Source organism: Halichoerus grypus, chromosome 7 (genome assembly GCF_964656455.1).
Source record: "Halichoerus grypus chromosome 7, mHalGry1.hap1.1, whole genome shotgun sequence".
In the NCBI taxonomy this organism is placed as follows: Eukaryota; Metazoa; Chordata; class Mammalia; order Carnivora; family Phocidae; genus Halichoerus; species Halichoerus grypus.
This window is the reverse complement of record NC_135718.1, coordinates 85,216,453-85,234,930: the sequence shown is the minus strand read 5'-3', so window position 1 is coordinate 85,234,930 and position 18,478 is coordinate 85,216,453. Positions and strand designations below refer to the sequence as shown.

Sequence of the window (18,478 nt, the reverse complement as noted above, 5' to 3'; positions counted from 1 at the left end):
CGAAAGAAAGCTCTCTCGGCCACTTCTTCCAAACCACACAGTCTCCCAACTTGAGGTCCTCTGGACTATCCCCTGGGAATCACCCGATGGCTAGCCTGTACTTACTTGTGAAATCTCTCCAGGCCCCAGGGGTATCCCATGTCGCCATGGCCCTAAGTGGGTATGCTGTCCACCTGAACACACCACGGGACACACCCACTTCACTCTGCCCACCCTCCCGCCAGTGGCACCGAGTGGACTGAATATCACCTCCATTCTCTCAACTATCAATTCATACTCAATCCCTTAAGTAAGGACTCAAAATCACCCTCTCTTCAGAAAATCCCTTTACTAGCTTCACTTCCCTGTAATCACTCTCATAGCAGAACGGTACTGGATTGGAAATCAGATCCAGCTTCTAATAATGGTTCTTTTATTTACTGCATTACCTGGACAAATCACTCCACCTTCCTGGGACTGGTTTCTCAACCACAAATGAAGAGAATTTGACTAAATAAGTGCAAAATTAATTCCCACCTCTAAGAATTTTTTATGCAAAAAGGCTAGCAACAGCATTAACTTATAAAAAACAAAAAAAAGTTATCAAATTTTTAAATTATTCAAGGCACTCTAAATTTTAAAAATTAATATCCAATATATAAAAACGACAAAAAAGAGAACTTCTACATTTCAAAGGGTGACAAGGTTGATTTAATTGTTCATTTTCTATTCTGTATTTGACACATGAATGAAGACCCAGATAATCCCTTACAGACTACTGGTCTTCAAATATAGACATTATCCTAATCAGTACTCACTATGCCATATTTTAATATACCAAACATGTTTTAAATACTGTGATAGTTGGTCTTATGGGTTAACCTGGTTGGGTTACAGGACCCAGTTAATTCATCAAACAATTAACCTAGGTGTTGCAGGGAAGGTATTTTGTAGATGTGGTTAATATCTACAAGAAGCTGACTTTAAATAAAGGAGATTACCCTCGATTGTATGGGTGCGACTCATCTAATTAGTTGTCGGCTTAAGAACAAAAACTGAGGTTTCCCAGAGAAGGAGCTCTCCTTCAGCCTGGCAGCAGCAATGCCTCCCTCACATTCCAGCCTGTCAGCCTGCCCTGCGGATTCTGACCTGCTAATCCCCACAACTTCATGAGCCAATTCCTTAAATCTCTTTTGAAACACACACACACACACACACACACACACACACACACACACACACACATACACACACACACACACACACACACACACACCCTGGCTCTGTCTCTTGGGGAGCCCAAGACACCAACATACTGAAAGACAATTTTTTTTTCTTTTCTGAATAAGGGTTAACAGATGTCTGTTTCTTGTAACCTTTTTAAAATATTATTTTTTAAATGTTAAAGTATTTTTTTAAATTAGTACTTCCTGCACAAAACCAACAAACTAGCAGTACTGCTATCTCACTGTGCTTTTCTTTACTAAAATACATAGGAGGGAAAAGAACAACAGTGATATTCCCTACCTGGAATTTTTAAGCTCCAAAACTGATTTCAGAAGATTGTAAGATTCCATTTTTTTCTCTGTCATGGCTTTGAAAGTATTTCCTCACTACCAGTTAGTATAACATCACTGTGGGGAAAGTCAACCATCAGCCCAATCTCAAAAACTGAGGAAGCATACAAAATAGATGTAGACCTTGCCCTACTTGGTGACATTTGCAAAATCAAGCTGAGAATTCTCCAGCTCTAATTTTTATTGTTGATCCATCAATTGGTGAATCTTCAGTGCTACAGTGACAGAGAAAAAGATTTCCGAATCACTACACACACACAAAACTACTAAGGATGTAAGAATCACACACTTAGTGACATCAGTTCACACACTGGTGCCATTCAAAAAACATTATGATACATGATAACTAGAAACTTGTTCTGTAAAGAGGCCAGTAGTGTTTAGGCCTTGCAGGCCATCAAGTCTCTATGGCCACTACTCATACCTCTGCTGCTGTCGCCCCAAAGCAGTCAATGACAATCCATAAATGGATGAGCGTCGCTGTATTCCAACACAGCTTTATTTACTAACACAGGCCATAGTTAGCGTGGGGGGTGTAGTTTGCTGACCCCAATAACATCCCTGACAAATAGATATCTGGTCTCTGTTTAAGTCCCAGTGACCGTCCTGCTCAGAAGAGTTCCCATAATTAGACTCTTCTCCGAGCTAGACAGAGTTTCCCCATGAGGGACATCAAGATTTTGGGATGGGGTATTTTCCTATTGTGTAGGACTGTCCAAAGCACTGTGGGTCATTTCACACCCCTGGTTCCCAAACACTAAATGCTAACTACACACACATACACCCATCACTGTGACAAACAAAAACTTTCCCACAGATTTCCAAATCCCCTGGGGTGGAAGTGTTGGCACCCAGTGGATCAAGATGCACTGAACTGTATCAGCAATGGGAGTAAATGGCAGGTGTCCCACGCAGCCATTCCCCCTTCTGCCTATGGCAGATATAACTAATAAATCACAATATTCTTTAATACCAAGGTTTTTTAACACAATGTTCAAGACAACCATCACTAATGAATCAGAATTGTGATGTTAGCACATACTTGTTATCCCTAATCTAAAAAGAGTTCTCCATACACACTCTGAAAAGAAACTGGCTTCCTCTGATGTTATAAGGCTGAAACATAATATGGTTTAATTTTAAAACCTAAGGGGCATTGTTAAAGTCTGGTTTCGAGAATGGCTGAGGGGCACTGAAGGCACCGAGGTCCACTGCAGGTGGACCGAGGCCAGGAGTGCAAGGCACACAGCAGCCCTGGGCACAGCTCACTTCTGCGCCACGAGATCATCCTGTGTCCTGCCTGAGTGTTGAATATCCCACCAGAAACACATGTGGACAGAAAACTGTTTAAATTATCTGAGCCATTTAACATAAAAACACAAATTATCTTATTCACACTTTTAATAATCATTAAATTTTCCCAAAATGCAACTGCTTTGAAAGCCAAGTCAAGGCCATACCTAACTGTTGTGTGAATTTGACCAAGTTGCTCACCATTTTGGACAATGACCTCAATGACAGCACCAGCATTCAGGGTACGTAAGTACAGCTGAGCTGCCCAGGCCTGAATGTGTGACTGTCTCATTCACAGTGATTCTAGACACAGCGGCAAAACACTGACCATTTGGAACATGTAGAGAACATACATATTAAAAATATATTTTTTAAGTGATTTCATTTTTGTTCCTCCTTTATATCACAGTAAGAAATTATGTTCATTTCTTTGCCATTAGGTTTGTATATCTATGAATTCATTTCAGGATCCTAAAGGAGGAATTATAAAATACTTGTTATAAAAACAGAGTGCTGGATCTGACAGGTTAAGAACCACTGGTCTAAAGATACCTTTTTGGTCAAATTTCCCTAACACAGATGCCAATCTTGCTCACACCCTGGAAACAAAGGTAATGCATTTCAAGAGTTCAAAAGCAACTTTAACTGGCTCTTTTACAGATAAACACTAGTTCTCACAATATAGGTGTGGTTTCCATATGTCCTGTCCTCTGTTGGATAGAGTATACGAGAAAGGGCCGTGAAAACCTAGTGCTGAGGACCTCTCAGTCCCCCAGCTCACCGTCTGTGTCTCAGCAATGACTTCTACCCGATGGTGAAGGGAACTGGCGGGGATTAACAGTGTCCGTGAAAGAGCCCAGCCATCCCTGAGGCAGCTGCCCTTGCCCACCAGACACAAAGATTCTATCCTCAGTGAGTCACTTTCCACATTGTTATTTTCCTGAGATCTGTCCCTACTTCACACAGAGCAGGTTCTAGAACAGCATCGACCGAACAGTGTGCAACCAAACACCGAGCAGGCAGAAATATCGCCATCCACACTGGCTGACATGGTGACCCCGTGTGGCACGCAAGCCTTGGTTGGGAGGTTTAGTGTGACTGAAGAAAGGCGTTTTTCAAGTAGCCGCATGTGACCGCTGACTCCGGTACTGGACAGCACAGCCCTGGAATACCAGAGCTGAAAAGGGGCCTGCAGGCCATGTAATCCAGCCACTCTTACCGTAGGAAACAGACTTCCCACAATAGGAATTAGGAAGCAGCAGCTGAGAGAGGCTTACCCGTAACACTGGGGAAAACAAGAACCTTGATGGGATCAACCCCTTAACTTTTCACAGGACGGTTACGAGGCCAAGCACCCCACCAGTCACAGCCCATTAGCGGCACAGCTACTTCTGGCACCCAGATATCCTGAACTCAGGTTAGGGCTCCAACTACTCCTCTCCCATTTTGTACCTAACTCAACGAAAACTCAATTGTTTCATGTCTAACTCCCCTAGTAAATACAGAATTAATCTCGCCAACTGATCGACGTTCCTCAAGTCTAGACTTAGCTATAAACCATTTTAATGTTAAAAATATGGAAATAAAAAAAAATAAGATTTGAACTAAAGCTTAAAAAATGTGTCTATATAAGAGATTACTAGTTTGGGACTGAAAGGTTTGACATTGACTGAAAATGAAAATAAGCTCTACAATCTATGTCGATCTACATATAATCCATATGCATAATTATATATCTCCGTTACAATAATGGACTGAGGCCACTGGCAAAGCTTAGTTTCCAAGAACATTAATTATCATTTCCCTCTGTAAGTTTTTAAGTCTTTAGAGTATGGATAAAGAGTTCATATATAGTTCAAAGGCTAACTCCAAGCAAAATCTTAAACATAAGAAATGGCAGGTCCCAGATACTTTCTTTAAACCAGGGTTTCAACTACTCGAGGTTTAAGTGGTAGCCTTCTGTCTGGAGGGCTGGGAGAAAGCCAGCCTCTCTCCCATTGGAAGCACAATTCCAATGATTTGTTTTCTCCATTCTTCAGAGACACGCGTGTAAAAGTGAGTGGTAGGGAGCTGAAAACCCAACACAAATTTTGGGATGGCCTCTAAGTAATTCTTGGGTCTCCCAGGGCATAAGGGCACCTGATCCAGAGAACCACCACTTGTCACACCTCTCTGCAGAAAACCTGGTATAAAATTACACACAGACAATCTGCCTGTAAGCCCTACGAGGAGCATGAGCTATGTAGCTATCATCAATCCAAAGCCAGCCCTGGCTCCACGCAAGCTTGAAGAGGTAGGTATTATAAATGTAAAAGACAAAGCTGAAAAGGATAAGTGAGTAAGAAAACTGGGACCAAAATAGATCACTACAGGCTGAAATGCTGCACCTCTGAGACCCAGGCAGGATCAAATTTAACAGGAATAAATGTAAAGTCCTGTAGTTCAGTTCAAAAACCAGTTGCACAGGTGCAAAGACCAGACTAAGAGATTTCCCATGAAAATTTTGGGGGCTTTGACTTACCAAATGCTTAATATAAGAGCAAGATGTGTCTTCTTAAATGTTAATGTAATTTTGGACTTCAGTAATATTGAACGTGCAGTAATAGAACTTTACAGGAAGTAATGATCCCCCCATTTGCTGCCTTGATCAGATGTCTAAAGTAGCATGGACAATTATGGAAGCCATATTTTCAAGATACTGCCAACCTACTGCACCCAGAATAGTAGGATCAGGATGGTGAGAGATCTAGGTAGTGGCATTATTTAACCTGAGAAGAGACACTTAACCTTAAATATATGACAAAATTTTACATTGCAAAGAGAAAATAGATCTTCTATGTTGCTCTGGATGATATAACTAAAACAAATCGATAAAAACCACAATAGGTAATTTGGATCTGTTATAAGTAAAAAAATACTCTTATACCTGGAGCCTCCCAACAATGAACCAAGGCTGATTAGAAAGAGGTGAACACCTTGTTACTCTAAGTTTTCCTGCAAGGGCCATAAATAAATCCCTTCCCATAAACTTTGGGAAGGGAAGGGTCATGAGAGTATCCAAATTAGGTAGAAGACTGGATTAAATGACTTTACTACCTGTCCACTCTAATCCTGCAGTGATACTATGGGCCCAGCACGCCTGCAGTGATACTATGTTAAGTGCAGAAGAAAAGATTAAGTAGAGTCAGCGCTTTCTTCCCCTAACACCAAGTTCAGTTGGTGAAAAGGGAGAAGAAACAAGAAAACCAAAAGAATTTTTTTTATTTTTTTATTTTTTAAGATTTTATTTATTTATTTGACAGAGAGAGACACAGGGAGAGAGGGAACACAAGCAGGGGGAGTGGGAGAGGGAAAATCAGGCTTCCTGCTGAGCAGGGAGCCCAATGCAGGGCTCGATCCCAGGACCCTGGGATCACGACCTGAGCCAAAGGCTGGCGCTTAACAACTGAGCCACCCAGGCGCCCCGCCAAAAGGATTTTAAAATACATTCAAAAATATGTGATATAGGATCTAAAAGGGAGATGCAGTAGAACAGGTGAATCGGGATCAAGGGTATATGGATTTAGGGTTAGAAGACTGGGGGGGCTGCATCCCAGAAACAACACAGCCTCGTTCCAGAGGACATCCGGTAAGTCACTGAACCATTCTATATAGCTCATGGTTTCCGTCTCTGACATGGGATACTACCTGTCCTGCCCTAAGGACCAAATGACTAGATAAGAGAAGCACTCTGTAAATAATTTACACATAAATGGTCATTATTCTACGTTAGTCAGACTCTTCTAAGCTCTGCACTTTAAGAAGGGTATGAAAGGGGGACCTGGGTGGCTCAGTTGTTAAGCGTCTGCCTTCCGCTCAGGTCATGATCCCAGGGTCCTGGGATTGAGCCCCGCATCAGGCTCCCTGCTCAGTGGGAGGCCTGCTTCTCCCTCTCCCACTCCCCCTGCTTGTGTTCCCTCTCTCACTGTGTCTCTCTCTGTCAAATAAATAAAATCTTTTAAAAATAAATAAATAAAATAAATAAATAAAAAGGGTATGAAAAACCTAGGATCTTGAAAGATCAACCAACATAAGGCCCTGTGAATGGACTAAAGACACAGAAAGAATATTTTTAGGTAGAAATCCTAAAAAATACTCTTACCTGAGGTGTTAACAAGGTATTTATTACAAAATAGGTTAAATGTCCTTAAAAAGGGTGCTGTTTAGCTGTTTTCAATAACCAAGGACTAGAGATTAAGAGGAGGCACCTAGGTGGCTCAGCTGGTTGAGCATCTTGGTTTGATTGAGCCAAAATCCTCTTGGTTTTGCCTCAAGTCATAATCTCAGGTCCTGAGATCAAGTGGGCAGCAGCTCCTTGCTCAGCAGGGAAGTCTGCTTGGAGATTCTCCCTCTGCTCCTTCCCCCATGCATGCTCTCTCTCTCTCAATTAAATAAATAAATCCTAAAAAAAAAAAAAAAAGAAAAAAAGAAAAGGCAGACTTGAGTGAATGTAAGCAAGATCAGGTAGGTCTAAGGAAGAACATTTACATGGTTGTTTTGAAATCAAATGAAAAGGTATAAGCCACAAAGCAACAGACAGACATAAGAATTATAACCCCGGTCAGGATGATAAGACCTTGCAAGAGGCTACAGAAGTCTAGAAATCAAAGCACACTGGTCGTGGACTGGTCAACATTCACCACCCTTCAGTGAGTCACATCAGATTGTCTACCAATGTACTTTCTAGCACTAGCACTGAGTTAGAGCCAATCAATTAACTGTTAGGAAAGAAAAAGAAAGTTAGCAGTTCCATTCAGAAGTATATTTTACATGAGCATTCTACTTGGGGCATCTGGTTGGCTCGGTCAGAAAACCATGTGACTCCTGATCTCAGGGTCATGAGTTCGAGCTCCACATTGGGTGTAGAGATTATTTCAAAAAAAAAAAAAGTGTTCTCGTTCTTAAGTGATAAAGCAAATGGGGTAAAATGTTAATAGGTGAATCCAAATAAAAGGTATACAGGTGGTTCCTTGTACTATTTTTATTTTTGCAACTCTATTCAATCACTGTGAAAGAGTCACCACTTAGGTTTAAAATATTAGGTGTTGACTCTGATAGTCCTTATCTGCATAGTCTTAGCTCTTGTGGTAAAGTGTAGAACTTGATAATGCATCACTTCCTAGGGTCTGCCCTACCTCCTCTGCCACTTTAATTAAGACACGTTCGCTCATATATACTGCCCGGTCTTCTCATCAATCTCCACGTTTTCTTCTAGATATTGAAAATAAAACCCAAAGCTAAAATAAACCTCAATATTTATTTTTTTATTCACATTTCAACCCTTCCCTCAAGACTTTCCATGATTCCTAATTACCACATAAACTTTTGACTTCAAGAGCCTCTGCCAGGTCATTCTCATGGAGGTGGGAGAAGTAGGAGGGATTTCTCTTTCTGCTCCCTGCAGGTAATAAAGCAGTGCATTGTCTGTACGGTACTTTAAAACAATAATAAAGCCAACTAAGTCTTTCTGCTGATTTTATTATCACCAAGCACTGGCAATTCTAAACAATGTCAGGGCTAAGATACTCCCAACCACCAGAGACAGCTCCCATCACCACCTCTTAACAGGTCAACAGTAATGGTTGCCTCCCCCACATCTTTTATGTGATAGTTTTTCTTTTCATTAGGATCTCAAATTAAAGCAAACCAACCAAGAAAAGTAGTAAAAGAGCAATGACTAATGGCAATCAGTGTATTTTCTATAATATCTCCAACTGTATCACTTTAATAGGAAAGTTTGTGTATAATTTAATGTGATGCCTCACTCTAGGCAAAACTAAGTTGAGTCCATTTATACAATCCAACCAATTATGATTTAGTATTAAAACTACTTTTTAAACAATAATAATGTAAACAAATGGTTCACAGCCATAACTGAGTGTCTGGAGGGTGGAAAATTTGCCAAGATTTATGGGATCAGACTCGGTAGAATGAACAAGGTTAGACCAACAGGACTGCAGCCCTTCTGGCTGCTCTGATCCCCCGAGTCACACCGAGGCCAGGTCACCTTAGTCACTGAGAGAAAAGGTCTAACTCAGCAGAAGAAAAAGGACAGAAGTCCTACTAAAAGAAGGGGTTGACTATGCCTCACCCAACCTTACATTACAGACAAGGCAGCTGGGTAGTAAGTCAGCAGAAAACCAACACTCTCCTTGGAATCTCCTTGTCCAGAAGCAGTATTCCTCAGCAGTAACAAATTCTCCTGATTCCATCAAATGGCAGGGAATGGCTTTCTAACTAGGGGGTACAGATAACTGAGACTGGACTATGTAATTATAAAATTGACAATCAGAGAGCACAGAACCAAAAAACTCATATAGCAAACTACTTCATATATTACAAACAGGTGATGATGGAAAAGAGACTGTGTACATAGGTGTATACAAAAACAGAGTTTGGGCTTATCACTGTTTTAGTAGTTCTCCCAAAGCACAGATACATAGTTTGCCATAGCAGAAACAAAAAGAAATAATAAATCCATAAGAATAACTAGTAATTTGCTGCACCCTCATAAAAAATTTCCACTATTGGTTAAACTGTAAAATGTATCTAAATCCTACAGAATAACACGTAGGATTTATCTATAAAAGCTTAAAAATGTACTCAATTAGGACAAAGAACAAAAATTTCAAAGATTATCCAGAACACAGAGCAATCAAATTTCAAATATATCATTCAGACATATAACTAGAAACTTGCCACAGAAGGCGAGCTCTTGTGTTTCAAAAACAAGCACTTCCTCTACCCAAACTAAAGGCTAAAGACCTGCATACTTTCTCAAGTGCTTTATCTCCCAAAAGCCAAGGGAAAAGGGAAAGAATACATTTTTTAAACCAAGATTTTATGGAAAATTCAGGACAAGCCTTATCAGAAAAAAAAAATTGTCTAATTTAAGGAAATGAGATTAAATTAAGAGATACATATACAGAAATGTACACAGCAGGTAATTCAATAACTATAAAGATCAGTGTCATCTTTTCATTTTCTAATTTGAGAAATTATTGAATATGCTCAATTACATGTTAAAGCATTGTTTATTCCTCAGCACTGCTTTCCAACTGTGTCCCTAAATATAAGGAAATCATAACTATGTAACTCAAGCACAGACTTTCAAGTCCATCAAGAGTTTATACATGTTACCAATACTGGAATTTGAAATCTGGAAGAGAGTAGATCCTAACTGTTCTCACCACACACACACACACACACACACACACACACACACAAAGATGGTTAAGTATGTGTGGTGATGATCTGCCATCAGCTTGACTGTGGCAATCATTTCACAATATGTATATATATCTATCTCACTGTACATCTTAAATAGATACAACTTTTATTTGTCAATTATACCTCCATAAAACTGGGGTTGTGGGAGGAATTTATAAGCTAGCAAGACACTAAGGCAGCAATAAATACAAAACATTCTAGTTTATTTAATTAGTGCAAGTCAGACCACCAAATCAGATCCAAAAATTACCTGTACCAATACAGTAATTTGAAAAATACAAACGTTTAACACTTGAAATAGCAAACACCTGCAACAAGCAAGCGCTCATCAGATATCACCCTCCACCAACCACAACGTGATGGCTGTCCCTAGCTACCTTGCCCAGTTTGTGCACCCGCTGCTCACAGCCCGGAGTCTCCGTAATTACACTTACGGGAAACACTACACGATGTAGATTGGGAAGCACATATTAATTGCAGCCAATAAAACTTACATACAACGCAGACAAAAACTGAAATTAATAATGATCACCTCCGGTAATGTTATAACAAGCCCACACACTTCACTGGACACTAAAGAAAACTGAACGTGTTTAATGTGTATATAACAACAGATCTTGGGTCATTAATATTTCTTAACACGCTGTCAATGGCAACGTAGCAGAAATAAAGCCTAAGTAAATTTTTAGAAATCGGTCGAAACTGTCTGCAGGCTTCTGTACAGTTGCGCTTTTCCAGTTCAGCCGAGAACTGAAGCAATAGTAGAAACGCTGTCTGTTAAGCAGAACCCTGCTGAGTCCCCCTGCAGCTGTGAAGGCATTCAGGAGCTCACTGCACGACGGAGGCGGAAAGACAACCCGGACTGCTACCCGCTCGGGGAAGAGCACCGAGCACGACCGCGGGTCTCGGGGGCGCCTGCACGGCGCAGTCGGGGGGTGGGGGTCCCAGCCCCACCGCGGGGGCAGGCGACTACAAATCATACATGACCTGACGGGTCTGACAAAGAGAGCGGCACGAGTGGCCACGGGCAGGGGAGAGTCCACGCTTCCCCGGGAATGCGAGCTCTCCTCCGGAGACCCGCACGGGGTGAGCACACACACGCCCCGAGGAGCCAGCACCACCTGGCGGGGGGGGTCCCACGAGCTCGGCGTCCAGCAGCGGGCGGCCGGCCACCTTCCCGACCCGCTGCGCCCGCACCCTTCTCGCCCGCGACCCCCAGACGACGGCTGACCCTCCCCGCCAGCCCCCTGGGCCGCCCCGCGGCCCGCCTCGTCCAGGCCCCCGCCCTCTGGGACGCATCCCCTGCCCGGGGTCGCCCGCGCCCCCCGCCCCGGCTTCCCCCCTCACGGCTGCCCTCGGGGCTACCCGCGCCCACCGCCCCCGACCGTGCTCGCCTCCCTCAAGCCCGGGGCCCCGGCTCGCCCTCCGCCCGCGCGGGGTGCCCGCCCGCCGCGTCCCTACCCTGTCTCCCCGTCCCGCGGCGCCGAGACGCGTCCACTGAGGAGACGGGCGCGTCCAATGAGGAGACGGCCGCCCGGGACCCGCCGGCCCCGATGTGGACCCGGAGCCGGCTTCCGCTTCGCGCCGGAAGGCGTCCGCGAGCGGGACCGGAAGTCCCGCCCCAGCCTGCGGGGTGGGTGCGGGGCGCGGGCGGAGAGCTGCGGGAAGGCTCACGCGGCCTCCCCTCCCCGGGTGTTGCCCGCTCTGGCGGCGGCCGGCTCAGCCGGCGGGCGCTGCGGGCCGGACGGAGCACCTGAGCCTGGCGGGAGGTCACACACACGTCCGCGGGCTGGGCACAGCGCTGGCCGTGAACGGGCGCGGGGCGGTGCTGCGGAGGGGGCGCGGCGCCGGGGGCGGGGGGTGACGGGCGCCCGCGACGGCTGCGAGCTGAAGGCGGGACGAGGCAAGAGTGCATGCCGGGGAGACTGGCGCCGGACACAGCCCGGCCGCGTGGGGGAGTCGGGGGTGCTGCACCGGGGAGCTGGGGGCTTATTGGGAGCCGGGGGCCGGGGGGCTGCCTCGAGGGCCCAGGGTGGGGGGGCGCGCATCGGGAGCTGGGGCGCAGCCACCGCCACAAGGTCGAAGATCACGGAGCCAGGAGCAAGTACCGGGGCCCGCCGGACCACCAAGACTGCTGGACCTTGTACCAAGGAGCTTGGACTTTGGACTCCTTACAGCAGGGAGGGCGGGTTCTCTAGGGCAGTAGAGAAAGTCGGGAGTTGTGGGGTTGACTAGTGTCATGGACCTGGTCATCAAGAAAAATACAAAGACTGTGGACAGAACATTTCACCCTCGAGGGAGCGTTTCCAAAACTGCTGTACCCAGATGCAAAAACGGCGGTGGAGGACTAAGTCCTGTAAGGCGGGACCACAGGGTTCTCACCCCTCAGGTCACCCCATTGGGCAAGTCACCCCCACCGAGCGAGATGCCAGCTGAAGCCACAGGGAATCACAGAATGGGCTGAGGAGGAGAAAACTTCACCCGCTACAGTAATGAGGATTGTTGGCTCTATTGAGTTACTTTCTTGCTTGCTATACCTTCTCGCACACCAAGCCCCCCTTTTCCTTTTTAGAAAAAGCGTGACAACAATTTTTCTTTTCCTTTTGCCAGTAGCAGGGTATGTTGTGATATACACAGATAGGGTTGTTACGGAAGAACGGGAAGAATGGAGGTCATGTAGAAAGTCTGTACCCTGAGGCCACAACATCCCCTCTGGATGAAGTAGAAGGGCACACCTTGGGGAGGCGAGCAGTCCATTTGTGGTGGTGTATGAAATAACCCAATCATGCGGTAGAGAGGTGTAACTTGGAAGGAATGAAAAGATTGTGTGTGTTTGCGAGCGTGCGTTAGCACGCATGCATGTGCACACTGGGGCTGGGCCACCAAGAAGTAGAATGTAAGAGGCACTCCATGAAATGTTTTGCTATAGATCATCACAGTTGTTTGTCGTTTTGTTGTATGAATGGCCCTAACACACAGGGCAATCCATTAAAGAGCCATATATGCATACACAGGTGACCGTGTTCTAGGGTGACCAAATGTCCTGGTTTGCCCAGGATTGCGGGGGATCCCAGGACACTGGAATTTTGGTGCTTAAACTGGGATAGTGCTGGGAAAAGTGGGACAAGTTGTTCCTACTATCATCCCCTGTAAATGAGATTAATCCAGAGATGGACACATCCTAAACCGGGCCATTTAGACTCTTCCCCCACCCCCAGGAATTTAAAATATGGCATAGGAAAACAAGAAAGCCCTTAGAGCAGACACATAAAGGGCAGTCAGTGCCCTAAAGGAAAGATCTGTTAACATCCTTTGCCGAGGACCCAGGACCTGCCTGTCTCCTTTGATTGCAGGAGATACCCTATGTACTTGGAACATTTTGTTGCCTGACTTGTCAGAGAAGGTTTCTGCTGCTTGCAAGCACCCACAGCACACCCTTGTTTAAGACCATCTGCTCTCAGAGCCCCTGCTGAATGGGCACTGAGACAAATGGTCCAGACTGATCGCCACAGGAAACCAGTAGATCCATTACAAACCCAAACAGCTTGAGAGTCTCATGCACAGGTTTTGGTCATAATTGGAGCTACAATTGGTCTCTCCTGTTGAGATAGAAATGTCATATGAATCTAGAATTGGGTTAGGCATGAGCAAGATGTCGGAGGCACGTAGAGCGAAAGGTGGGGAAACTGGAGGGAAGAGAGAAGACAGGATTATCTGAGGGGTGTTCATCTTAGTCCCCACCTGCCAGATTTTGTTTTCCAGTCCCTTGTGAGGTCCAGCTACACTTCCTGTCCTCAAATTGTATTAAAATTCTATGTCCTTCTGGGGCGCCTGGGGGGCTCAGTCTGTTAAGTGTCCGACTCTTGATTTCGGCTCAGGTCATGATCTCAGGGTCCTGAGATGGAGCCCCATGTCAGGCTCCGTGCTTAGTGGGGAGGCTGCTGGAGAGTCTCCCTTTGCCCCTACCCCCCTCAAATTTTAAAAAATCTTTTAAAAAATAAATAAAATTCTGTGTCCTTCCGATAAAGTCCCCATTTTCCTTGAGTTAGTTTTAGTAGGTTTCTATTCCCAGCAATGGAACAAGACAGCAATTCACAAGACACAGGTTGCCTGCTCACCCTACAGCATCCATCCCTTCTCAGCAGAGCTCCTGAGCCAGCTTGTCCTCCCAGGCCAATGACAGGAGGAAGATTTGCACACCTCCACTGCTGCCTGGTCCCTTCAGGAAAACTGCCTCAGGGTGCATGGGAGGGAGACAGGGAAACCATGTATTCCAAAGTCCTTGTTATGCAGAGGGGAGAACGGAAGTCCACTTGGACATAGTGGTTTTCCCAAGGTCAAACAGTTTCAACCATCCCAGAGACAGGATTAGTGCAAAATCTTCTCCCTCCCAGTCCGTGGCCTGATTTTCTGGTGTGGAGGGAGTGTAATACCCCCCCGGACGCCAATGTGAGGTCCCCAGGTGGGCTGCTGAGCTTCTTGCCACCCACCTCCTGGCCTCTAGCATCAGCTGGACTGCAAAATCGTGACCCTGTTTCATTGTCAGTGAGGGTGGAAAACAGACATCTCGCTCAGAATCAGGAGAGAACGTTTTAAGGAAACATTTTCTCAGTACTCACCACTGGCTCAGACAAATAAATGAGTTAACTAACGGAGCTAATAAGGTTAAAGAGTGTATTTACACTTTCTATATATATTCTCTCTTGTTCATACATGGGTGTTTTTCTTATCTGTATTTGTTCATAAAGATCAACCAGCATCACCATCCTCAGCAGCAGTTAGGTCCACAGCTGTGCCTCGATCCCTTTGCACACAGTCACTAGTAATTTGTTGCAAAATAAACTCGTCTGTAGTCGGGGGCAATCAGAACAGCATGTCCCTTGGAATACTAAACACTTAGTGTAAAATCATATTAATTAAAGATTATGTATTGAACAATAAGTTCAGCCAATGCTCTCCAATTAATAATTCCCAACTGGGCTGCAGAGTCCTAAAGCCAAGGTATTTTTTATGAGGATCTCAATCTTCCGTGATTCAATAATACCACTTAAAGTGAAAATTGACTCATGACATTTAAGGTGGTGTTTTCTTCCCAAAAGGGTAGCCTGGGGAATTGCCCCAGAAATGTTTCCATTTGATTGGAATATTTAAAAACATAACCTTTGATATTTTGGTCTATTTTTTTTTATTGTGGTCAAATATATAAAACATAAAATTTACTATTTCGGCCATATTCAAATGTACAATGTTGTGTGGTCGCCATCCCCGTCCATCTCTAGAACTTTCTCATCTTCCCAAACTGAAACTTCAGACCCAGGAAACAGTAACTCTCCATTCCCCAGCTCCCCTAAATCTAATTTTGGTCTAGGTTTATAGGTTTCATATCCCATAAAAATATGTTCAACACAGATTCATATCTTCTGCAAGTAAACATTTATAAATAGAAATAAAATAGGGCCTTATTCACCTCTTGTCTCCTATGGAATTCAAATGAAACCTGTGATTTCCACAGGGACACTTTGTATAATAATCAGATATTTCTACTTCAGACCTCTTTAAGACCTACACCTGGTAATCCCACCTGTAAAACACAACAGAGAAACTTGGCACGATACTCATTAACGGAAAATTTGGGTGGGTATGTTCTGAAGGACTTTTATACAAGCTGATAACTGTAAATGCCAATCCTTGCTTGTCTTTTTGCAAAAGCGACGAGCATTCCACACATCTGATTGGAGCACAAGGCTTGCTGTGTTTTCCTCCCAATGGCTTCACAGCTAAGCAGAAATGCTCCTGCCAGAGAAAGCTTCACCTGCTTCATCCCAGCAGGGCTGGTAAAGCAAGCCTTTCCTGGTGAATAAAGGGTTCACTCCACAGTTTGGTAACAAAAGTAGACACGCAGCTCAAAATCTCACCACTAGGTAAATAATAAAATGACTTTTCAGCTCTGAGTCTCAATGATACAAACTTATTTCCTAAGAAGAAATTAGCTACAGGCTGGGAAGTTCAAGGCAAAACTCTCCCTGCAAAAACAATGGATGTGTCCCTTAAAGAGGAGCATGGCAGGGTGCCTGGCTAGCTCAATGGGTGGGACACACAACTCCTCACCTGGGGGGCGTGAGTTCGAGCCCCATGGTGGGCATAGATCTTACATTAAAAAGACAAAAAAAAAAAAAAAAAGAGGAATATGCCTTCTGTGCAAGAGTCTCCTGATTAGTAAGAAGTCACTTCCTTCGGCACTCTCTTAACTTTTAAAATCAAGTGATACCTACAGGTTGGTTATATCTGCCTTGAGTAGACATGGCAGAATCATAGAGAGTTAGCTCTGTTCCTCTGTATTTTTGTCCTGAGACAGACCTCCACATTACAGATACTCACTGCCCAGAAAAATACCCTGCACATAGAGTTGCCAGATAAAATGCAGGATGTCCAGTTAAATTTGAATTTCGTGTTATTTTTAGTATAAGTGAGGTAGGGGAGCTGAAGGGACTTCATCTTAGAAAGGCTCCATCTCTGCTGTTTCTCAGCTAGGCCCCATCTATTTGTGTTCTATATGTCCTTGCATCTGAGCGACCCAAAAAGCTGTTCCCACTCCAGGAGGGAAGCAAGAAAGTTCATCGTCCCTTGAGTTCCGTCCTCTGCCCCCAAACACCTGATAACATCTCAGAACTGGATCCCAAGCATGTTCCAGAACAATAGAGTCAAACCTCGGTTGACACTGGCATCAATACCCCTGACCTTCGCTGATTCATGGAATAACATCTGTTCACCTGTCACTCACCTTCGATTGGACCCCATTCTGGATTTCTGAAGGAGCATGGACTCTGGACCTCTAACCCCAAGCGATGGGGAGACTCCTCCTTTCTGAGCCTCCCAGTCGTCTGCCCGCTCTACTGTATCATTGACATTATTCCATAGACTCTGTTCTCACTTCCTCCTGGCTTGCATTTGATTTCTAGGTTGTGTGAAGCCAAGGACCCTCCTGGCTGGTTCTGCGGGGCTCCCTCCAGGTCCTTGGACCTGGCCTGCCTGCGTCATAAGTATGTCCCAAAGATTGCATGGGACACACTTATCATAAGAGAGTATTTATTTATTGTTTATGTAAATTTTGAATGTAACTGAGCATCCTCATTATTTGTGAAATCTGGCAACCCTATTGCACATAAGCAAGATTCCTTAAATATAGCAATGCATTTTTTTTTCTTTACCAAAGTATGCATAGAGCATTAGACTGTATCACAACGATCCACCCTTGCACACTTTCCTTAACATTTCATAATAAAAAACAGAAGCAAGACCACAGATCTGTGAAGGGGATTGTTAAGAACTCAACGGAAAGTGTGGAAGCCTGAATCCCAGAGACAGATCTGATTTCCACGTGGTTGTAAAGCAGTAACTTATGGTGGAGGTTGAGTTCTGGAGTCTAGGATTTTACCTGAGAACTCTCTGGGCAAGTGCTTTTGAGCGAGACTGGTTGCTTCATGGTACTTACTTTCGAAGTACTTTTCTGTAGTGTTTTGTTTTTTTCCTTGAATCATGTTCTATATCTTGTATTCTTTTTTTTTTCCTCATGGCAGTCAAATAGAATTTTCATATTAGAGGAGTACAGCCCAAAAAATGTTGGAGGAATTTCTGGAAAGGGGAACACTGAGACATTTACAATGCCGACCTCTCTCTCTGCACCCTCTTTACTGTTCACTCTAACAAAGACTAACCACATGCTGTCTGTGAGACCGTGTGCCTTCCCCCGGCCGGGGATCTCTGTGCTTCAGGCCCGTCTCCCCAACAAGGAAACTGCATGCGCCTTCCCCTGGCCAGGGACCTGCGTGGGTCGCCCAAGCCCCCAGCCCTGGGGCCTCCATGTGGAGGCCCCTGCAGGTGTCCTCTCCCCGGCTCTTGTGTCGTTTTGTCACTTGAGACATCTTGCAAGCGCTGTAAGCGGCTCCTCTCTGCATGGAGGTGTGACCAATAATATCTACACAGACACAGGGCTTTCCTGTCCGTCCTTTTTTATTAGTCTTATTAGCCTTTTGCTAACCTTCTTATCAACTAAGCATAGGCTCAGTCGTCTGTTCATTCAACAAGTATCCAGACAGCATCAAGCCCACTGGGCCCATCAGTAAACAAGAAAACAATTCCTACCCTGAGCAGCTTGCATTCTAAAGGGGGGGGGGGACACAAAAATAAACAATACAGCAATAAATAAATATGTTAAATATGTTACAATTTTACATATTTATTTATTCACATGGTGATAAATGTTCATTTATTATAACTTAACATGTTTATCTTACCATGATAAATATTTTAGGAAAAATAGGGCATGATGAAAGACAAGGGCAGTGGTGGGGGGGGGGCGG

The 18,478-nt window shown here is 44.4% G+C and overlaps 1 protein-coding gene across 12 annotated transcripts in view; it reads right to left on the bottom strand.

Moving 5' to 3' along the window:
- Positions 1 to 11,913, bottom strand: part of DISP1 (dispatched RND transporter family member 1) — a 179,284-nt gene extending 167,371 nt beyond the window's left edge. For 11 of the 12 annotated variants that reach the window (XM_036109012.2, XM_078077818.1, XM_036109018.2 and 8 more), the window contains exon 1: positions 11,580 to 11,716. The gene's annotated coding sequence lies outside the window, so the exon portion shown is untranslated. Of the gene's footprint in view, positions 1 to 11,579; positions 11,717 to 11,871 lie in introns of those variants that run through there. The other variant, XM_078077816.1, reaches the window with a different exon arrangement.
- Between the last annotated feature and the right edge of the window lie 6,565 nt (positions 11,914 to 18,478).